We start from the raw sequence: 25,327 nt of genomic DNA on the forward strand, positions 1-25,327 counted from the left end.
ATGCAACTACTTGGGTTAGCGTGCTCACAGATAAACTCCTTTCTCTCAGATAGTTAAACCATTAGTGAACTTAAGAGTAGTAAAAAAATACAATGATGAAGTTTTTAGTTGATAGTTGAAGATAGTAGGTCATGTAAACACACGTATTTATTTAAAAAAATGGGAAGGCAAAGGGTTTAAATTTAAAACAAAAATACAGGGCTGGAACTATATGCATAGAAGCCGATGTTAATTAAACATTCTGTTGATATGTTAACTATAGTGACACTTTTAAAGAAAGCGAAATCTCGCAACAAGTCCAGAAAGAAGTAATAATACAATGAAAAAGACAAAAAAATAATTGGCCTGTAAATGTGGGATGACGTTCAGAAGAAGACTTCCTCTTACAGATTGAAAAAGAAAGGTGTCTTTGAAGAATGGACCCGTTGTGTCAGGGAATTGGGGGGTTCATGGCCATCAAGTGGAACCGCAAATGGCCATTTTGAGCAGTTTCTGGTGGCAGTGGTATCCTTCGCTGCAGATATGGCAGAAGGTACAGAAACTCGCGGTAAGAAATTGTCCATCTACATTCTTTTAATCACTAAGGCTCCGTCTCAAGTTTAAACATGAAAGAATGCGGCTTCTTAAGAAGAAACGCTATGTTTATTTCAGGGAGGATTATTGCATTAACATAGTTATATTGCTAATTTCATGATCACCAAAGCTCCAACACCACACCAAGGATCAAGCAGTGGATTACGAAAAAGTTTCCATTTGGGAAAGTTCTATTCGATTAAAAATACCAAAAAAAGTAGATCCAAATGTTTACATTATAATACATTAAGTTCTAAAATATCAAATTTGAACTTACTGCAAAATATGTTTTCAAGTGTTATGGTAGATAACCAACACAAACCATTTACTAACATTGTTGCGATATCTCAAATTAGCATTTCCTATAGAAATTCATTGGGGTAATTAAGCAATTGGATTTCTTGGAAGCAATAAGAAATTGTTAAGATATGGATCTTATTAGATTGTTATAGGATTACAACAAGATATCCATTCCTAATGAAAAATAAGAACAAAATAAGCATCTAAAACAGGAGTATGAAAAACAAATTGATACAGAAAATATAAATTACATAAAAAGATGTTTGAAATGTTTGCAAGGCATACCAAGTTTAACGCACTGCTACTACGTTCATTTCTGTCTGTAGCATAGAGCATTTCCTTAAACTGCCAGCAGTTTAAGCTTTGTTCAAGTAATGTTCTCAACGTGACCAACATACTATAAAATTCAAATCAGTCTCTTCAAAATCACAGAGAGATTGAGAAAATCAAAGAATTCTAAAATCAAAGAAACTATTTTAGTTGAGAGCTTTTCACCCAATCCTTCATGAGTAGCAAAATAAAGAACCTCCAGCAAGAAATGTGACAATATTCTATTAATAGCCATTATATACATATGTTTTAATCTTGATTTGTCTTCTTTTTCTCTTGCATTATAAAGTTTTATGAAACCTTCGAATTTATTCTGGAGATTTTATAAAACAATTTTAAAATTTTATATAAAAGCCTCTCTCACAAAACCTAACGTAATGGCTGTTTCTAGTCAAACTCGAGTCAAAAATGGGCTTTGTTCAGCTTATTAACATTTAATTTAGTAAGTTAAGACAAAATAAGTGTGTAAATAACTACTGTGTGGGCCAATTAACTATTACAAAATACAACTTGTTTTGCTTCAGTTATGAGGGTAATCAGCTGACGGTCGAAACGTTAACGAAGTGCATATGAAAATTTGATACAAAAATATTTGAGGCTATTGAGGGTTGCATCATTTGAGGAAAAGCTCCAAAAAGTCGCCAAAACTTCAGAACTAATAAAATAGGGTTATTTTTGTATAACTTCTAAAGGAATTCGCTTTTTAAGGAAGCTGTAATTCTGATTTTGGAACTCAGAAACAAATTATATTTCACTTTTGTTATCAGTTTGAAATTACTAAGAAAACATAATAATGAGGAATAATAGCATTTGTTAACAATATTAATAATGAGCTTTCTATTTCTAAAAGATAAATAACAATTAAAACAGAATTAAGAAAACACAACAGAAATAAATCTTTAATAGGTTGTTAACGAAATTAAAGAGGCTTAACATCCCATCTCATCTCATTAGAAGGAACACTAGAAGTAACGCTCTTACGTTCATAGTTGATTGATAATACTCGTAAAGTCGTTACAAGACACATCAACCCCCGGCTTAACTACAAAGTAGTTTGAAATAATTTTAGCGAATAGAAGAAGCGATATTCTACTGACATAGAAGCCAACGCCGCTATTTGATAACGACTTGACAGTAAATGAGGGTGACCTTCTATGTTATCTGTTACAGCAACTGGGACACGCTAGGCAATTCAGCTGCTCACGTAACACTTTAATTCGGTAGTAACAATTTCTTGCATGAATCATGCCAGCATTAGCAGTACACAATTTTGTATAGGTATATATATTGCTCGCTCTTTTCATAAATAATAAGGAACTGTCCGTGTTACAACGAAGTTTGCCTTAATAAAAAAAAAAAAAGCTAGTATAAATGAAATTAGATTACAGTTAGAGATGCAAGAGTGTAGGTAGGTATTATTACAGAGGAGAGGACTGAATAGATCATAAAAGAGATTAGAGAAAGCATTAGGAAATTAAGGAATAAGGATAAGTTCATTAAGGATTCCAGAAAGCTATTACCTTCTTGCAAGGAATGATTTGAATTCGAAAGAAAACAGAAAGGGTCAAAAGATAACATAGCATTAACCAGATCATTCCCTTTTCGAAAATTTGAATATTTCGAAGTTTATTTACAACAATGTCTACATCTCATAGCGATTTAGGAAGTGGTGCTCCCCACAAACCTCGATCAAAACATTATATCGGCAATATTTTACCAAAATCAGCTCACTGAAACTTATATTAATTCCTCTCTCACAATTTCATGTTACTGCAAGCTACGTAAACTATGTGGGACCATAGCAAAACTTTTACAACACATAGGTGCTCAACTAACCATTGTATAGTTTACTGGATGTTAATCCACTAACATTACAACTAGAAACATCAATATACGATGTTATTTCAAAGTTGACTTAAGAAGCCGAAATGGTTGCCTGAGATTTATTATCTTTCAATGTTTCTAAAATGTTATTGTAAAATGGAATATTATACTTACAAATGAGGGAGATTGAATTCAAAATTGTTTTGAGGAATCTGAAACAAAAAGAAAAATAACAATATTATTTTACAGAAAATTAAACAGAATAAAGCAAATTCAAAATAAAATAAATAGGTTTAGTTAACACTTTTCTCCTTCTATTAGATTTCACCTTAATATTTTTGCGCAACAATCACCACGAAGACTCTTTTAAGAATGATTTAAAAAAAAAAAGTAGGTAAGACACAAAAGTGTGAAGAAATCACCCAGTGATAACACTTACAAACCCACAGAACTCTTTATTATGAAGCATCCAAGTCGTTGGGTTTATTGAGGACTGAAAATCCAAAGGTTTACACCAATTCAGTTCGCCGTGATACAGTATACACCCAGGGTTATCGTCCGTAACAGACAGCTCCCTTCAGTGAGTTGGAAGTGTAACTTTTTTTTTTTAGTTCTTTGATTACAAAGCCAGAGGAGGGAGAACCAGGCCCTTTAAAATCTAAACCTGTTAAATTATAAGTGACACGCTTTTGAAATTGATTAGTAGTTCATGTTTAAGCAAAATTAAAGTTTACTTGAAAAAAAATTCACCGTAAAGTGAAGAAAACATTCCAAGTAAAGTAACAAAATCTACAATTCACTAACAGGTAACGCGAGGCAACAATTTATTCATTATTTCTAAAGGTTCTAAAATAGAAAATAATAATTAAACAATGAAGGATTAAATCAAAAAGTTATCTTCGTAAATTGCTTAAAATTATCTACTGTAAGTATTACATAGTTATTTGACCGGAAAACTAATTGTTCTAATACTGCCCTTATTTAATGTAAACATGGTTTGGCGAAGCGCTTTTCACCATCGCTACAAGTTTGTGTACTAGACCGGAATAACATTGTAAAACTTTTAACCAAATCAACCGCATTCTGAGAGTTTTCATTTTTTTGCTTTTATTAGTTATTCGCAAAAGATGGCGCAAGAGGGGATAATGACCATTATTCTGCACACACAATACTTTCGTAAATTAAAATAGGAGCAGTGATTGTTTTTCAAATTTCTCCTTTCAGAACTGTTTGTAAGGGAAATTAATGCTCTGTTGAATTTTCCAAACAGCTAAATACTCAAATACTCTCATCATAACCAGTCTAAGTTGAACATGAAATCAATTGTTTAACGAGCATGCTAAACAAGAATCCCCAAGGAAATCAATAATTCGATATTGATTTGTTCGTTAACTTGGCCTGTAGATTACCGCTCACCAAATGATTCTGACTAAAAACTTCGCTCAATATTAAAAGTGCAGATAATGGTAACCGACATAAAACAGTTGTTTTGAGAGGAGAAAGCTTAGAAATAAGCTGAAATGGTTGTACAATTAGATCTAAAGATACTTCCAAAGAAGAATTCAGAAATTTTGCGGTTTATCACGAAAAAAAAAGGTTCAGATCGAATTCTTCAGGTGCCACTGTGCAGTTTGGGTTCATAAATGATGAGAACTATCCAGATTTCTAAGGTTCTAATCAAACTGCTGCAATATCTGTTAAGACATATTTATGTTACTCTACGCAACTAATGAATTAGTACAATAAATCTAACAGTAATTCCCTATTTACTCTTACCAGAGAGAGTATACCTGTGAATAAAAGTCGCTAAGTCCACGTTCCCATTTTTGCTGACAACACAATTATATTCAGAAATGAAACATGGATACATTAATTTAAGATCTCAAAAGAGAAATCTGTGTTTTTTTAAAAAGTACCTTAAAAAAGTTGAATTAGACATTCAACATTAAACTGGCAAGTGCTATGGAATTATCACACCTATAGCACATAGAAGGCTTTAATTAGCACTTAAAAAACTAATGCTAAGAATGGACTGATAGATAATAACCATTAATTACTTCAGGAAAAAATGATTCTTTTAGGAAGTTCTGAATCTATTATTTATTAAATGTTTAAAAAAAGGAATGTATATTTACTTTACTTTAATTTGGCTCACTCACGATACGATACCTAAAAATATTAAGCTAAATTGAATTAAAACAATTATGTACTTCCTTCTGGTCGTTATGTACTTCAGGAAACAATATATTAATACAAGCTTTTAACATGGGACAATAGTAAAGTAAAGTAATCGCCTATTTTTTCAGGCGGGGCTTAACGTCCAACTACCAATTAGGTGTCGTGGACGGAGGCGAATAGGAAACATACTTTACTGAAAAATTTCTTTCATTAACCATTAAATAAAATCCTAGGCCTAAGACCGGGAATCGAACCCAGTACCACAATACATATTAGCTTCGCAGGTCTCGCCTCTAACCGCTCAGCTACCGTGGCGCCTCAATGGCTCATATTATTATTATTTTATTTATTAATTTGAGGATTCAATAGACAATAGTAAACTATAAGAAGATAGTATGAAGGTCGGAGTTCAATAGCAATGCCTGTGTCAAAAGCGGTGAACTTCAATTTGGTCAATGGGATTGAAAAAATAACTGCCATTTCAGTCTAGTAAAATTTATTTTGCCGAGCTTTCCACCTAGGGACTAGGTCATCTTCAGGGCTAGTTTAGAAAGTAATACTTTTATATTTCAGGGTTGGTGTGTCTTCTGTCTTGTCTGTTCATGGACTGAGTGTGATCGGTCTATGTGTAATATGTGTTAGGTTGTGTGGAAGTCAGTGTTGCCAATTTGGTAACTACAAATATTTTCATTTTGGCCTAGTGCACGGTAAATGGAATACAGAAAACCAAAGTGAGTTCTTCAAGCAAAAAAAGTGCAATCAATTACCAAATTTTATCAAGTAGATTCTAGAAAATAATGAAAGGGAAATTGTTTATAGCTGAGAATCTCTGACGTTGACGATGACACTTAGAAAAAACAGAAGAAAACTATAAATCGATATTATTATACAATGAAATATGAATGTGTGAATGTTTCCTTTCTGATCGATCATGCTATAAGCAATGAATAATAGATAAGGAATTGCCGCCTTGTGTAGATAGATGGTAACGTTGTTTCACTTATTACTAAAGAAATTAGGCAATTTATAAAAAATGTAAATTACAAATGAATGTAATTTGAGCGAACTTTCTTTTATTAAATTAGACGGAAATACCATTAACATTAGCATGGAGTTTCCAGTGGAGTTTGAAGGGAGACGGCGTCTGCTGTCCGTGCGCTAAAGATTACGAAACAAAACTTGGGGAGTCGACTTGGGTCAAGCAGCAGGTTTGGCTGGACTTGAGGAAGAAAGAGAATCTAACAGGAAACGATAAGCTGGCACACAGAAGGATATAAAGAAAGCAACAGAATATATTATCTAACTCTTGTATATCTGCAAAGTTGATTACATTTAAAGCGAAGGATTCAGCCAAAACTGCTAATAATTTATGACAACATCTGTAAGGAGAAAGCAGAACAAATGATGATTTATTGAAGTTCGGAATCTGATAAATATACGTCTACACAGTCCAAGCACAGAAGGTAGAGAGAACCAGGGGACACAGCTGTTACAAGCGGGTTCTCCGACAAGGAAATTCTTTCCAACTGTTGCAGCTAGAATGGAGTCCAAATTACAAGACCACGTATAAAATGACACAAATGTTGTTTGGAAAAAGAAAATGTTAGTTTATGTCGCTTCGAAATAATAGGTGGCTCTGCTTGCCTATGAGATCGGGTAACCCTACAATCTTGGGATCAACTGGTATTCGACTACCACTGCTTGATTAGACCTAGTTAAGGAGGTGACCACTAAAGCTGGCCTGTCAAACATCATGAAATTATAAAAGACTATATTTATTTATTTATATATTTAATTTTGAAAAATTTCTAAATAGACTGGAATTTACTTGATTGACTTGATTCTAAATGTCTTGATATACGTGTAGTCTTAAGGGAGCACTTAGTAAAAATATTAAATAAATAAAAATAATAATAAAATATATAATATGTTATATATTATAATAAAATATTATTTTATAACATAATAAAATAATATTATACAAATAAACTACGTGCTCCCTTAATGACTATTCTAAACAAAAACTAATATGTCTTGTGGCACTGGGTTCGATTCTCGGTTTAGGGCTAGGATTTTATTTAATACTTAATAAATATGACAACTTTGTAGTAATGTTTGCTAGTCACCTCCGTCCGTGACACCTACCTACCAAAACAGTATTTGGGCACAAGAGTAAAGTCCCCCTAAGAAAAGACACTAGTAGTTCACTGTCTTTTTTACTTTTAATGTTTTTAAATATTAGGCTGGGTTACAATCAACTATAGAACTGGGTTAACTGTCAACTATAAATGCAGTTTTTGTGACGATGAGTGTTGTTTCCGTTTCTCTCTGGGCTTCCATATTAAATGAGTTCCTTCAGATATTTGAAAAAAAAAAAACATTAAAATTGAAAAAGGGTAAATTTTATAGCTTAGACGTTTTGAAAATCATTTGCTTAATACTTTTCTTAATTTATTACCGGAATTTTGAATAGATTATAAAATAAACTTTACTACTCATTTAAGAAAAACTGGGAAATTAAATAAAAACTGGTTCGTTTTCGAAATAAAGGAAATTATTCAAAATCAAATTTTTGTAAGAGGAAAAATTGAAAATTGTAAAACTATGTTGGTCAATGAAATGGAATACACAGACAGCCAGCCACCTGCTATTCCAGGGCAAGAACAAGGAGGGTATGAGAGGCCGACAGGTGCAACTTCTCTATCTATAGTAGTATAATATATACAGTTACATGGACAACAATGTGGTAACCATCGACTGCAGTTGGCTGACAAAAAGAATGCACAACTCTGTTCCACTATTGATTCCACTTGTCGTTTCAATTAACTGAATGAGTTCAATAGGAGGGAAAAAAAGTAGACACTTCTCCATGTTTAAATTCTCGCATATGTTTTGAGTTACAGTTTCAAATATTACTCAAAATAATAATTAAATAATATTAAATTTCTGAACGTTTCCAAACAAGAAAATAATGCATACCAAATCATAAAACTAACATTATTTCAGATTGACTGAAATAGTTCTGTATAAACGAAAAAAAGAGAGTCTATTTCATCAAATATTTGAAGCGCTATAAATAATAGAAGAGCAAAGTATTTTTATTAACGAACAATAATAAATTCGACAAAACGAAATATTAATGTAAATCACTTTAGACGAGCAAATAGGCCCAAGTCTAGCAGGCAAGTCAAGAGCTAAGTGCAACTAAAAAACATTTAATTCCGTATTCCTGGTTTGGTTTTCCTTAAGAGAAAGATACTTAAGATGATCAAAAATTCTACGTACAAATTTTATCTTAGCACTTTCAAACCTACTACTAGTTATGGAGAGAAGTAAGGTTTAGTAGGTAAGGTATGTAAGGTTTGTCAACAACAAATTAGTAACAGATAGTTATTTATTTAACAAGTGTGGAAAGTAGTACTTTTCATCACGCGAGGCAGGGTTTGCACGCACGAGCAAGCGAAGCGATGCGAGTGCAAGTGGAAATTGCCGAGTGTGAGGAAAATACTTTACACTAGAGTTAAATATTATATTTTTTCTGCAACCACTTATTAACTAATAAAATTAAAAATTTCATTTTTACAGTCTACAAAAAGTAATTTATTTATTATAAACATTTATTGTTATATTACAATTATTTACATTACTTACGTATTCACATTACTTATTACATTTTCTGCTGTTTCTTTTATTGATGGAGGAGTGTTTTCTAAACAGGAATCACTAGAATCCATTTTAAATTTCTATAAGGTAACACTATAACCTTTTTAACTGTTATAATTAAAAATATCTAATTATTTATTAAAGTATTATTTTTATTTCTATATTCCTTTCAATTTTTATTTTATTTTTTAATATTCGTTTTTTAATTATTTAAATAAAATAAATTTAAATAAGCTTATTAGAGTTTTACAGAAAATATTTATGTTAATAACAAAACTTCTTATATCAAGGAAGCACAATAAAGTTTTTCCACTCACTTGTGCGGAAAGTGACACTAATGGGAATTTCCCCCCACTAGTGAGGTAAAGTTGGGCATTACACAGCTGATTTTAATTGAGTAATGAGAACTTCCCTACATGGTTGCAGAAAAAGTATTTTTTTTTTAAAGAACTTGTGCAACTGTCCGTTTTTATTTTATAATTCATCATGTTTCCAAATCATGCAAGAAAGAACTAGGGACAAAGCGAAGCGTCTGTAGGTGAGTAATTCAGCAGTTTTTGAATAACTCAAACAAATACAGTTAAAAATGGATAAAAACTCATACAATTCCCTTCCAGGCCAATTTTTGTAGTTGAAACAAAAGTAAAGAAAATAAGCAGGTCCAAAAGTACAATTTTCGACAAAAATATTCAGATTTTCAGCATCTCACTTAATCTTCTTCAACTGTAGGGATTTTTGTGGGTCGCTATCCAACCTCAGTAGCATTGAGCTTACTTACTCGGAGAATCGCTAGTTTTATTACTGTTCATGGCTGAAGGATTTTGTTTTGCCAAATGGAAAAGAGACAGATATTTTGAATGTCATGTTGATTGAATTCATCAATCTGAACATCTGTCTTGCATAATTTGCAATGGAAGTCAAAACAATGAAGTGATTGCATCGTTAAAAATTAGCCTTCTGAAAGCAGTAAAAATAATTCAAATGCTTTACAAGTTTTTTTACTGTTTAGTGTGAGACGACACATCCATTGTGCCTCAGGAATATGACTGTACAGTCCTGTTTATTAGGTGAGAAAACTTTCGAGAGAAACGAAGCGAAGTGCAAGTAATTTGTTACTAATTAAATTGGATTCAAATATTTCCAATGTAAGGAAGATTTAAAAAAAACACTACTATCTAAATTTAGCTTCAAAGCGAATAGGTAGCAGAAGTGAAGACAAAGGTAAAACATGGAGCTTTATGCACGCCCTCAAATTTTTGCCTTATTTTTAAATACCAAACCGGTCCACTACAGTGATTTTACCTTAATACGTTACCTATAAGTTTTTATAAGTATATTTTTGAATAAGCGATGGAAACATTTTTACTTTTGAAAGGAACGATTACAAAATGAGTATCTAAAAAAAGGTTTTTAAAATATTATATCACCATATTTGATTAGTCATTGGTAAAAACGTTAAGAATAAAATTACTGAATTAGCAGCCATTTATTTATAAACTAGAAAATGGGGGATAAGTTTTGCACAACATGTCTGATTAAATATAAATGAAAAAATACTAAGTGAAAAATCTTTTCTTAAGCATTTGACTTAGGGTTGCAGCAGGGGTTCCTTCCTTCCACCTACCACCTATAATCATCAAATTAGATAATCATCTGAAGGATCTATGACGGCTGTCATCACTAGACGGCTGCTGTTCATGAAATCAAGAAAACGCACTATGTTTAAGTTACATTTTCAGCTTTTTTACTTGGGCTATCTGTACAATCGTGAAATTTTTGAATAAATACAAACTATGAATGTCTTTCGACACGCATTCTTCATACGCACATGTAAGAGGGTAAATGAACGAAAATTCGATTTTTTTTATATATATATAGCTTTTATCAACTAGAGGAGCTAAGTTGGAACTTAGGTACAAGAGGGGACATTATAGTAGTGAAGTACTTGAACACATTGTCGTCCTTTATGATCGGCGACAAAAAAGGCTGTTTTCTCTGAAGACCCTAACAGTTCGCCCATCACCACCTGAAGCCATAACCACCAGAAGAGTGTACAACGTACTACGAGGGAGTACACCGTACTATGAAACCCTAAAGTAGAGAATCGGTAATAACAAAGAAAGTTCTGCTTAACTATTACGAATACTTTATTCAAAAAATATTTTTAAATAAAAACTTTAATGATCTAATTTTTCTAAAGATACCAGTATCAATTAGGGAAGGGATTATAGCTGAGTGGTTAGCGAATCCAACGCGGAGATTGCGGGTTCGAATCGACCGGCTGTGCACTGAAAAACGTTTCAGGCGCTAATAACCTAAGATGTTGATGCGCCTTAAATAAAAAAAGAATAATTATCAAAATGGAAACGCCTTATAACAATCTTGTTCTATATAAGAACAAAAATCCATACACAAATTAAAGTAGCAGGCATCAGCACGAAAACTTGCAGATCAGACAACTTAAATTAGTTATGTATAAAAAATTAAAATTCATAAATTGAAGTAATTTCCTTTAAAGCAGTTGCACTTTAATTAAGTAAACAACATCCAGCAAATAATGTCAATTTTAAAAATGATACACTTAAAAAAACAAGATGTGGAAAAGTTAAAGGAGAACAATAATTATCAATTGTTATACAACAAATAGATAATGTGAAAATGGAACAGGATGCGCTTTTTGAAAGGAATAATTAACGGTATATCCCCAAGGTCGTGGAAAATATCAGACAGGAAAAAAACTTCACTTTAAGGAAAATAATAATGTAGCTTTTTACTTTTTTGTTAAAATAAAATCTATAATTTTGAGTATTTATATTCTAATACTCCATGATTGAGAAATGACAGCACACCGCAAGCCGCGAATTTCTTTAAAATTACGCAACAAGTAACATTACTGAACAATGAAAACATTAAAAAAAAACTTCAATGAATTGTAATAAAGAAAACAAAAGTTATGGGAGACTCGTAATGAATTAAAAAGCGAGTTGAGCTCGCACGGTTACACGGTGACCTCCTTCTAGTCATGTAAATGGCCAACGAAGAGTTAGGCGATTTTTTTTTAAAGTTATTCGTCTTATCTTTTAAGAATAGATATTGCGATTGAGTCGAATGGTTGATGAGCTATTTTCACTCGAAATACTCTTTTAAGGTCTCTTTAAGTGAAGCGAATATCTCTTGAATTCAAAAATGACTGGAAGATGAAATTTGAAATCTTGCTGACATAGTTCGTAAAACTGTAGATCTCAACGTAATGCCTCATCAGAGCGAGGCCTGTCCAAATCGTCAATTCATATCTTCTTTCTATTTTAAATGTAAGGAGGGATGAACATAATATTACCCTTCACTCAATACTTCTTGGTTGGCTAAACGTGAAGTACAGAAGGAAGTATTTGGAAATTTCTTGTTCTTCAGTAATCGAACAACCTCAATATATTTTCTTGATATATTCAGCCCAGGTAGACCCCATCACAACAGAAACACCACCAGATCAGTTAATACTAAATTCTACGTTTCTCCATTCAGAACAGTTAATTATAAAAATTCATTCTTAAACTTAATCGTCTTTATTCTGGTACTTCTTAACCTCCATCTTCAATCAATTAACCAACAAACAATAACATCGTTTAAAACTGAATTGTATAATTATTTAATGCAACTATTCAAAGATGTCGCCAATAACTGTTTAGATACATTTATTAAAGTAATTTTTCTATTAGTAGCATTATGTGTTATGTCGATGTTTTTACGTGGTAATAAGCTGATTTATAATTGCGACCAGATGAGTAATTTTTTAAGTTTTTATTTCTGCATATTTATGAAGGTTTACCACTGAACTGATCATGTTTATTTCTTTTATGTAATTTATTTCTTTTCGTTGTTCTTAAGAAATATTGTCCCCGGACAATATAAGTTATTTCTCTCTTTCAGAAAACGTAACATTCTGTGAGAAAGGCGAGACCATAAATTTGACACGATTACATCACCTATTAGAATAAAATAAAACATAATAAGTGTAAAATATAAAATTTAATAAAATAAAATGTAAAAAGCAGGCATATTTGTAAAATATTACAACCATAAGTGCAGTTTAATGATTTTGTTTTTTGGAAATTTTCTTTACTTAAGAATGTGGTTTACTAAAAATGATATATTATACTAACCATTACAATGTGAATACAATTCGTCTATTCCAACTTTAGTTGCAACAATAAGAGAAGTCGTGTGACATTGTACACATACAGGTTTTATTTTTTTTTACAACAAAAATCGGCCACATTAGATTTGTAGGAAAATTTTATAGTAATTTATTAAATATTTAACATTTAATTAGCAAATGTACAACCAATTAATTCGAAAAGAATGGTAAAATAGCGCCCGTAGGGGGAAGTGGACTAGCTACTTCTTCAGGGAGCTTGTCGTCCCTGCGGGTATCACAGTCTAACCCAACAATTTTCAAAAAATTTCTACTGGTGCCATGCTTATTTTTCGTTAAATTTTAGTTATTTATTTACTGTTTTTCAACAGTAAATTCAAAACAAATGTTTTTACAGAATTATTAAAAAAATAGTGTTAGCGGTCACATTTGACCGCCCTTTGATTTAGTGGCATTAGTCTGCCTACATTGCCGCAGCGGTCATCATAAACATGCGCAGATTTGTCGCTGAGTGTTTTCAGCTTGTTTATCACGCTTCATTTGTGTATCGCGCTTCACTTGTTTTAACTACTTGTGTTTACTTTTCTCAGTTCTTATTCAATAACGTTACTAAGAATATTTTTTTAAATGGGTGCGCGTTCAAAAAGAATTTGGCAATTAGCACTGCAAAAACTAAATGAAGAAAACTCTGTTATAGATTTGAATTCAGATTTGGATTATTCTTCTTTTACTTCGGATGTTGAGCCGATTTATTTACCATTTAGTGATGAAGAATTGGTGTCTAGTGGATCTGAATATGGTAGTGAAGGCGCAGAACCGCAGAAGAAATAAACAAAGAAATCGAATAAAGGGTTTGAAAAAATCAAAAAGTGACAAAACCAAAGAAGCTGATAATTTACCAGGCTGCTCACATTGGACTCAACCATTGGTCTGTCTCCTAAGGCGGTGAACGAACAAAATGAATTAAATGAGGAACTATACGATAGGCCCGCTCTACAGTTTGCAGAAGACGAGAGAAGCGAAGAAGGGAATGTGCCAGTTGAAAATATTTGGAAGACGCCGATAGGAAAACATCAAATGTTTTGTTTTTCTGCAGCTGCAGGTTTATCAGAAAACTGTGCGGGTTCATTAATGAATGATTTAACTCCTTATGCTTGTTTTCGGGCTTTTTTGGACGAGCATATGTTAGAAGATATGGTTACCCAAACATACTTATACGCTACCCGGGTCATTTCCGAAATAGGAGGACACCCATACCAGTGGCATACATTACAAACTTCGCCCAAATTCAAGGGCACTTAATAAAAGGCCCCTCCCCTGCCATAAAGGGGACAATTGTAAAATTGGGAGAAATCCCACCATTAACCACCTCCCCTGTTTCAAGGGGAGTAGTCCCGAAGGTGGGTTCGAACCCATCATCAAAACTAAGCTCCCCTTAGGGGGAGACTGTAGCCTCAAGGCTACTACCAACTGCTTCCACTACTAGTGGGGACGACATAAACCCGCCTCACAATGGAACCGCCTCCAAAGGGGAGTGGAAGGTGGTAAGTCCACCTAAACGCTCCCTGAGGCGGAAAGTGAAACCGACTATGTCCCCTCCTACCATACTAGGACCAGGGGGAAAGATCTCTAATAGGACAAACGTCCTCAAAATCCAATGTTCGCTCCCCCAGGAAGCAGTGGCTTCTTATGGGGACGGACACTGAAGCATCAGAATCGGAGGGAGGAAATGCATCCGACAACCCACCTCATCGTAGAGAAAAGGGTTGGCCTAAAGGCAAACCCAAGGATAAGTGTGCCACTGAGTAAATGCATTGTAGAGTTAAACCAAATCACAGCATCCATTTTAGCCGCTATTTCCATACTTTGAATTTATTTTATAATATAATGAATAGTAGCTTACATTTATTAAATAATTCAAATGCAATAGATATTAAAAAGATCCTGCTAGATTTATTGATAGGGAAAAAATCATGATGTTTGAGTCCATTATACAATGGAACATGCCGAATTGGTGGCAGAATATCGTCCTTTTAGGTTGTGTATCCAGGAAACGAAGATACGCCCAGGTCAAATCATTCGCTTACCTGGGTACAAAATATACAGTCATGAGGTACAACCTGCCCCAGGTGGGAGGGCGCACGGTGGTGTAGTCGTCTGTGTACGGGATAATATCCCTAGCAGGCGGCTCAACCTACAAACTAATATACAAGCTGTGGCCGGACCGTGCGTCTAACTACACATCACTTTAGTTAGCATATATCGCCAGACATCTATTGGCGTAGAAGTGATCTGGAAAACCTGCTCTCGCAGCTCCCTGCGCCTTAGGTTCGCTGTTGCTACGGTAACAAAATAAACAGCGTGGCGTTCAAAATATTTCTTATTTAATTCCATTATTATATTTATTTTTTTTATTTTAGTTCACTTTTTGATCCACCCTGTCACCACTGTAGCTAGGCCGCATTTTGTTTTTAAATAGCCAACCTTGTCCAACAAGTGACTGCTTTGGACCTTGAATGTACAAGAAAAGTTAATTAAGTAACTAAAGGCCTTATATAGTGTCTAACATGCCACGTAATTGAATTTGTTTATGAAAATGAAAGCTATGATATTTTCCAGGATTGTGGCGTGATCGTTGCCAAAATCAGCGCAAATTCTAGTACAAACAGAGTTCAGACTGAGCATAAACGAATTTTAATAATAACTGTTAAACCTTCTTATTGAACGTGTGCAAAAAAAAAAAACCAGTTGTGGTAAATAAAAAGAATAATTATGAAGTTATAATTATGTTTACCAGTAGAAGAACACATAGAAAACTGAGTAACATGCGATTACTGTCTGGAGATAGCTCTGAAAGTGTGTGGTTTCATGTCCCAGTGAGGAAAAGATATCGGCAAAGGATTAGGTGGAATGAGGAGTCGAAAGATCTCCCATGAGGGATTGAATTTCATAGATTTTATAAAAAAAAAAATGAAAGGACTATTAAATCTCTGAGTAGCATAGAATAGCCATCAGTCCAGTCTTATGGGCGAAAAATTTTGGCAATGCGTTAAGGACTCGCCCAGAAGACAACAAACATAAGCTCGCAATATCGATCGCTTTATTCCATAGACCAAAAACAAATTCTTTTTATGATTCAAGAGAATCCTAATGGATACAATTACATCCTGAGATCTTCATGGCATTTGCCTTCTAACACTTATATAACGAAGAAATACTCCGTGTTAGAGACCTTAAAGTGAGAATGTTTAAAATAGAGCTCATCTTGTATGATGATATACACATGCAATCACTCCTATGCCAACATTAGTGTTACATTGTTATCATAATGTACTATCTTATTGTTTTAATTTAAATTCAATTTTATAAATTATTAAAAAGAAAAAAGGATAAGAAATGTTCTTCTTGCAGAAAATTGCATGAATAAACTATGTGTAACAAAAAGACACTTCACCAAACCTAGAAATGAAAATTTAACTATCTTTCCCACCGCATTTAATGTGAGCCAGACCTCCAAAAAGTAGTAAAACTAGTCCTGTACAACGGCTGTTTCAAAGAAAGTTTAAAAAAACCTGGAATAAATGTAGCAAAAATGGGTCGCATAAAAATTGAACGAGTCAGTAATTATTATTTTCATCTAAAAAAAAATTACCTAGTTGATATTTTGAGAAAAAGCTGAAAGAAAAGTAGAAGTTTGGAGTACTGTAGCTCCTCTTGGGTTCATGAAAACTCGAAAATTGATGTGGAGGTACCCCGAATTCAGAGTTCATAGGCAAGAGGGTATTTTAAATGTTGGTCCTCATTTAGAATATTGTACAATAATCGCCGTTTAGACAAGTGGCTATCTTATTTTCTTTAGAAAACTAACTATAAAGCCAGTAACCCCTTTTTCTATAAGACGTACTTCAACGCCATCTAATTAATCGAAAATTGGTCAAAAAGTGTAAGTTGTTCCGTTCTTTAGTAGAATAATGAGTAGTTACTGGAGATAGTTAAAATCTTTACGCCAAAGTTACCTAGTAAAAGGTATAAGAACAGCAAAAAGAATATTTATTAGAGAGTTGCACTCAATCTACTGCGGCAATATTTCAAGATTTTTCCTAGAGAGAAGTGAAAATCGTCACACCTAGGAACCGACGATAGTTGCAAAGTAAAATGGATATTATCTACCACCAAAAACCGATACCACGTCAAATCTACAAACAGAAAGCAAAAATAGTTATAGTCAGCTGTGCCTTGCTCTCCCATTTCAGCCAATCAACCAGGGTGATTGAAATTTAGTAGATCCAGCAATAAAACTGACGAAGACAGACAAAACCATTTGAAATTGAAAACATTATAACTTTTATTTAAAAACAAACAAAAGATAAGTCAGATTAGACAAATTATTTAAACAATTCAGAAGCAAGAATTTGCTTGGAAATGAAACAAAATTACAGAATCATTTAAAAGACATACAATATGGGCTCTTTTATCACTACGACACATTTTGAAACACAAGCATGCAAACTTTGCACGATTCTACCTCAATTAAAAAGTAATTCCCTTATTTCACGAAAGGAATTAATTTCTTCCTTTAATTTGATTGCATAATGTAATAAGAGAAGTAATTGAGAATAAAGTGGTTTTTACAATGAAATAAGGAAAATCCAATCCTATGGGACCGTAATTATGATGATTCTACAAAACACTAACAGAAATAAAACTGACGAAGACAGACAAAACCATTTGAAATTGAAAACATTATAACTTTTATTTAAAAACAAACAAAAGATAAGTCAGATTAGACAAATTATTTAAACAATTCAGAAGCAAGAATTTGCTTGGAAATGAAACAAAATTACAGAATCATTTAAAAGACATACAATATGGGCTCTTTTATCACTACGACACATTTTGAAACACAAGCATGCAAACTTTGCACGATTCTACCTCAATTAAAAAGTAATTCCCTTATTTCACGAAAGGAATTAATTTCTTCCTTTCATTTGATTGCATAATGTAATAAGAGAAGTAATTGAGAATAAAGTGGTTTTTACAATGAAATAAGGAAAATCCAATCCTATGGGACCGTAATTATGATGATTCTACAAAACACTAACAGAACGTTTCTAAATATACCTACTCTTCAGGTTTGCTGCCTTTCTTATTGAATTACTGTTACATAACTTTAGAATGAAAATGAATCGATCTAATACAGACGTACGTGTTACCTACCATCCTTAATTAGTGATTGAAGTATTAATATGAAGCAATGTACGAGGAAGGAAAATGTACTTCTAAATAGAAGTAACTAAAGCAAAGATACGAGTATAGTTTGAAACTAATGTTTGAACGGAACTATACTGTATTTTTCTATACGATTTTATCAGCATGAATCACAGATTCTTAGAGCAAGTAGAAATCTGTCCAAGATGTGGAATCAACCAGATGATAAAATATGTCGAAATTATTCTAGCGAAATTTAGAAGATAAAAAAAAAAAGAATTTTCAGTTTTTAGCCATTCCTTCTAACTTTCAAGACATCGATCATATGTTTCAAATAAATAATTTCTACAGACCATAATAGAGGGTGGAGTTGGAAGTCCAAGTTGTACTGTCACTGCAGCAATGTTTTTTCTGAAAATGGATGAAGCCTGACAAGAAAGTTATGAAAACAAAACAGAACTTTTGGTAAAAATACTTTTGATTGGTAATAATTTAATGTAACTGACAAACTGTGACTTTCAAGTCAGCGGAACATCCTAGAAGTACGGAAACTTTAAAGCTTTATTATTATTTAAGATTTTATTATCACATACCCATCAACCAATCATACCCAAATAATTTGCAAACACCAAAAATTTGTAATTTGAAAAGATATTTGCTAAACAAAAGGAATTAAAATAAATATTTCTTAAAATATAAATTAAATTTCAAATCAAAATGAAATTGTTTCATTATTTTAGCCATCCATCCTGTTTTTACATAAGTCGATCTCAAAACTAATAAAATGAACATAATACTATAAAAATTGACAAAACCTTTTCCGCCTACTTAGATCTTATAATTGGATAAAATTGTCTTAATTAAGCTGACAAAATCCTTACTAATTCCGCTTTCAATTAAACTGAAAAGAAGAAATAAAAATTGGGCAAACGACTTTCAATTTAATACTCAAATTGTTCGACTTAAAGGAAAATTTTTAAGAACCTCAAAATGCTCAAAAATAATTTTCCCAGTATTCTAATATTTTTGAATATAAATTTTAAATAACTTAAATTAGAGGTATTTTCACAAAATATCTTTAAAAAAAAGTGTCAAATTCATTCAAAATAATACTGCTGGTACTTTTGGAATATTCTTTGTAAGCATCCGGAATTTTAACATAACGGTCTTTATAATGTAAAGCATGCAGCAGAGTCGTATAATATTCAAAAATGGTATTTTAATGGTATTAGAACACCACTGGCTTTATTACGAGTCTCTCTATTCGAATTTTTCTAGAAAAATCAAATAAAATACTAGTTCAATGAGAATAGAAGATCATTCGTGTAATTCCTTCTTTAAAACAGCTCGTCTTTTCTTTCAATTCCAGTTTGGGTAAGCAATTAATATAATATTATGTAGAGGGCGTAGATTGAAGTTGTGGAGTTTAGAATGACGGAATAATATATGAAACCAGGAACAACTTTTTTTCCTTTTTCTTTTTACTGCAGCAATTCTTTACCAACCAACGGATACTTTTACAAAGTAGGATCTTGGAACACAGTAGCAGGCATGCAACATACCTTCTAGTCCTTTCATTTTAATATTCTGGGTATTAAAACTTGGTAAACAGCTTACAAGATTTAACATTCATGCATAAAACTTATTGCAATGCTGCCCTTAGGGATACAGAAGCCCTTTCTTAACAAAACCAGAACATTAATGAAACTCTACTATCTTTGCTTTATCTTTTTTAAATTAGTTGTGGTAGGAAAAAGATGATGTATTTTTGATGATGTATACGAACATAAACAGAAACCTTAATGTTAATGAAAGGCCAGAAGTGTGTTGCAGCGATTCAAATACTGAACTTTAAAAAGAATATATAAATATTCTCGTCAGTGAAAATTGTAACTTTCAGAATATTCAAAGAAGATTACATACTAGCAGAAGCTAAAAGAGGAAAAACCGCAAAGAATTCTGTCAGGAAAAGTAATTTATACAGTCCATATTTACGAGCAATCAAAAGCACTTGTATTCAAAGGTCAGAAATGTTTGTTTTGAATGAGAAGAGCTGTTTTATAATACAAATATAAAACATTTATTTATGAACACTTTTGAACAGCGAAGAAGAGGTGACTAATAATTATATTTTCAAACAGTGATAAGATAATGATCGAACCTGTAACAGCTTACAATTATCAAATATTTTTGTTAAACAATATATTGTATAGAAGTAATAATAAACAAAGAGTTCATTTACATGTACTTATTCTGTGCAAAAACCAAAATGTAGTAATAACTCATGAGTACCTACCTACACACTCATTTACAACATCTGAGTGTATTTTTTTTTTTCAGATAGTTCAAAAACTAAGGATTTTGGAGCTTAACTCAAGATAATGACAACCAAAAATGACACTTGCGAAGAATAAACAGACTTGTTGAAAAATGATAAATTTTAAAGTCAAAAATAACTATGAAAAAAGTTTGGAAGATTGTTCGAAGTAATTGATTCGAATACCACACAAAAGTTTTGAAAACCCAAGTTTTAACTAGAATTTTAATCTAGATGTTTTCCAATTATGAAAAAATAAATATGTTTTCATCAATAGACATGGCATTAATTTAATCACCAGACTTGATAGCGCACGTAAATAAGGTGGAATAACTATACGTAAAAATAATGATAATAAAATTAAAATAATCCTCCCTGAAAGATAATCGTCACTTGCGAACTAGTCCGGCGAAATGGAGATACAGCGATAGCACTTTCACAGCTTAATTTGAAAACAAAAAATCGGATGAAATCAGATAGGTTTACCGGCAACTTAAATAAATATACTGAACCATTATGTGTCAATAACTTAAAACGACAATGGTAAAGAGGTCACAAAACTGCACTTGCTAAGAAGGCAGTCGGACTTCCTAAAGGAAGTAGATGAAGGACAGCGGAAGTCTGTCAAGATAAGCAAATGACGAGCTATTCATATATATTAGCTGCATTGATTAACCCAACTCCAGCAACTAATGATAGTTAAAAAAAAAATAAAATAAATTAAATAACTGCGTACAGAAGAAGCATTTTAACTATTTGTATAGTTGAAGCTTGAAGCAATAGAACAGAGAATCATACATAAAAGCATGTCTGACCGATACTGCTGCATTGCAGATCACTAGAATATAACTACATTTACATTTAAGACCGACCTTATTTCTTCTGCATCAAAGATCACATGTAGTTGTATTTTTCTCTTATTTTTCAAGCAAGAAGGGAAAGTAAGCGAGTAAAATTGTAGCAAGAACTATGCTTATTATTAGCAAATTAAAATTTCAATGCCTGTATTCAACATTAAACGTAACTGACTTTTAAGATTAAATTTATAAAAAGTTTATTGTTTGTGTCTAATTTGGAAGTAACATTTTGCAGTGGCCATTATTTAAAGAAAAAAATAAATAAATAAAAAGTACTAGGTACTCAGGAAAATAAAGTAATATCTACGGATTCCAAATCAGGTTGCCTGGCACTGGGGTCTGTTAAATATCGAATATTTACAAACTTCAACGCTCAAAAAGTGATAAACGAAGTGGCAGTTAGTAAACTTGCTAATAAATATTGTCAAACTATTGGTGCCAAGACACATCAATACTTATAGAAATGAAATGGCAGATGCAGCAGCCAAAACAGACGTAAAGAGGTAGAAATTGAGCTGCCGACTAATCAAATTCCTTAACTATTCAAAAACACTAGCTGCGAAAAGTATAGCACAAGCTTTGTCCAAAATGCATAGCATTTGCAGAAAGAAGTTCTGTATAAAGGGCATACAATTTCGAAAGGTCTACATTTAGTAGATCGCCGATAGTAACATTGACCCGATTTAGGGGATAGGACAAAAAGAAACAGGTCTTGTTTTGACTAAACAGGTATACTATCTATTCAAGACCGTACAGACGAAAAAACTTCGAGACATATCAGGTACAAGAGAAAGTAGAACATGTTCTTATGCACTGGTGGAGAGTACAAAGACACCAGCCATAAATACCGCATATTAACGGAATACCAGAACACTGTCCGACATACTGAAAACATGAAGTTGGTGGGCCAATTTACTGATGCAGATTTGGAGATATAAAGGAATTTTGATTACTTTTTTTTTTTGTTAAATTTCTGTTTCAGTTTGAACTCGTAAGCAGAAAAACTGCAGTGAAATGAAAGAAACCATTAATTCGGTTCATTTATTAAACGTGATATTTAGTTGAGAAGGGAATTTAGACTCCTGATTGTCACTGCGATAGACACTACGGCTATGCACTGAGTACTTCAACTAAGAAGATTTGGACTTCTTTTTGTGATCAAAAATGCCTTGGGTATTATCATTTTTTTTTTTTTTTAATTAATGAAGGTGACATTATCAATTTCTGAGGAACGCCTGCCGAGTAATACCTTCCTCTCTGAAATGGTGTTCATTATCAATTACTTGTAATATAAACTTCTTTCAATATCTTGAATACCATTCCCGCATATTTTAGACGCTTAATTTGGCAACAGATTTAAAGAACAAAAACAACTCCTTGAATGAAAAAGTCCGAAAAATAATCATTATGGATGTCATAATATAATTTATACATTTTACACCAGTACTTACAGAAATAACATAAACGTGAAAACCTCCACCTCTACTTCCAAGTTTACTGTGTAAGGTAATAGAACGCAAAAATAGCAGATAAATTCCGTAACTAGATACAATAATTATAATAATGATGACTGGTAGAAGTTTTGAATAGTTTAATAACGTGTTTACGAGTCCCACTAAAGTTCCACTGACAAAACAATTAATTATCAATAAATATGCGATGTTTATAACTAAATGAATTATTAATAACGGGCTTTAAATTCATCTACATAAAGAAATACGTTGCAAACAGAAAATATTACCACTGTCCGATAGGATAGTTGTATTTGAACGTGAAAAACTGCACATATTTTAGAGAATTGCAAAAAAGAAATAGTATTGATGTGGAAAAAAGCTATTGTTTGTATTATTAATTAATTTAAATGTCAGAACGGGAAAAGACAAGTTTATCACGAATAATTTTATTGTTTTTAGACATTACTTTTTTCCTTTATGATATTTGAACATTCTGAAAGCTTTTAAATCTGTTTTAAATACCCAATTTGGTGTTAAACTTAGTTTATATCTTTGAATCCTGACAATGCATAATTAGTTTATGTTTCTCTCTCATGAAATACTTTCCACGTTCATCTATAAACTGCTTGTAATGTTTAACCGGGAATTGGACGTTCTTTCATATCAAAATGATATTTAATACTCATTTAAGTATACTTCTGAGTACCTTATTTCTCTGGAATAATACTAAAAATACAACTAATTAAAGAGCAAACAATTAAACCAATCTTACGCCTAGTACAAAATACATTAATAGAGTTGGCAGTGCGATTAAACTTCTGATAGAGGTTAGCCACATTTGTTTAAAGACAAAAATCCACTTTTTACAAGTGAGAGTAGTGAGTGCATCACCGTTGCATATCGTTCCTACTAACTGTGCACAACTTGTCTTGGTTGGTCAGATTTGAGTTGAGTATTTTTTTATATATAGTTAGTTTACATATACAATATTTTTCATGATACAGTAAACAGTAGGTGAAGCAAGGCCTGCAGGATTTAGGCCAGTACAATTTTTTGCCATAATTTTCATATCAGCAATGAACGAACACATTTCAATAATTAGCTACTGTTGCTAAAATGTTTATTCATTATTCTTAGCAAAAAATAAACGCGAGTCACCGTTCTGAATATTCATAGTTATCAAATGAATCGTACATTTCTAAAACGAATGCTACATCGGAGGAAATACAGTTTGATTGTGAATTTCATTAATAATTGTTCAAGTGTTTAGAAGAAACTTAGATTTTCAATTTGTTTATACATTTTTACTTTATTAATTATTTATCTGATAATCCTCCCATCCATGGAATGCAGAAGTTTAAATTGGAGGAAGAAAAAGATTATACGTAAAGCTCAGAGAAAATGTTACAACAACCCGTCCACTGTGCCATATATGTGGTTTTGAACCTATCTTTAAAGTTTCATAAAAAAAACTTCTAATTGCCAAATTGGGCTTTGGATATTTGATAAAGAACAAGATAAAGAAGAAATGAGAGTTATGTTGGACACAAAAATGAATCAACGATACAAGAAGCTCATTTACCACAAATAGATACCTACTTAATTGTTAGTATAAACAAGTAACAAGGTATTAAATTACCTTATTAGATATTTTCCTTTTTTTGCTAAGAATGGGGATATCACTGTACTTTTGTTCCTGCTTTTTGTCTGGGAAAAGAGATCCAGCTGCAAAAGCTCCGACCGAATTTCCTATCCCGTGTGTTGAGAGTATTTCCATTTATACTTCAAACAGTTCGACTTCCGAGTAAATCTTTCACTGTTACGGTCTTAATTGTGGCTTAACGTAGGTTGCTTATCTCTGGATGCAGCGAAGTAGAAGGTTTAATATGATAAGAGTCCAGAAGACAAGTGAACGGTCTTAGCAACCAGTTTTTGGAGTTTTATTTTGTACTTTTTCTTTGTAAAAGAATCAACTTGCTTGCATTTATAGCAATCATTGAAGGTGAAATTGCAGGTATTCGATAATGGAAAATAATAGGGCGGTGATAAAGGATCTATTAAGCAGAAATAAACACTAACAAAATATACACTAAACTATACCATAACAATTAAAACAAGTGAATTTTTCGCAAAATTTAAGCAATGAAGAAAAGAATATTAACATAATTACTTTGGGAATTAAATAGATAAGATAAAAATATGTTACTACCAACGGCATTCACTCTAAACAAAGATAACGTAACATAAAAACCCAAACTTTGGTTGAAAGTGTGGTTAAGCCGATTTTACAACATGGATTCAAGATATTTCTGACCGTTTTTGACATTTCATAGATTTAATTTTAATTTTTCAATCAATACAATAGGGTAAAGTAGGGTGAGATGGCCACCATTTTATTTGGAGGGTGCCTGCAAATTTTTGGTAAGGGCTAGGCTTACTTTATTATTATTTTTGGAAACCTCATACGCTC

At 32.3% G+C, this 25,327-nt stretch overlaps 1 protein-coding gene across 4 annotated transcripts in view; it reads right to left on the bottom strand.

Annotated features, from left to right (window-relative positions):
• Window positions 1–25,327, bottom strand: part of LOC141449200 (uncharacterized) — a 180,490-nt gene that overhangs the window by 88,389 nt on the left and 66,774 nt on the right. For all 4 annotated transcript variants that reach the window (XM_074118376.1, XM_074118375.1, XM_074118377.1 and 1 more), the window contains one exon: window positions 3,202–3,239. The gene's annotated coding sequence lies outside the window, so the exon portion shown is untranslated. The remainder of the gene's footprint in view (window positions 1–3,201; window positions 3,240–25,327) is intronic.

This window comes from Rhodnius prolixus, unplaced genomic scaffold, assembly GCF_049639745.1.
Source record: "Rhodnius prolixus isolate KJV_2025 unplaced genomic scaffold, Rpr scaffold_2, whole genome shotgun sequence".
Taxonomy (NCBI): Eukaryota; Metazoa; Arthropoda; class Insecta; order Hemiptera; family Reduviidae; genus Rhodnius; species Rhodnius prolixus.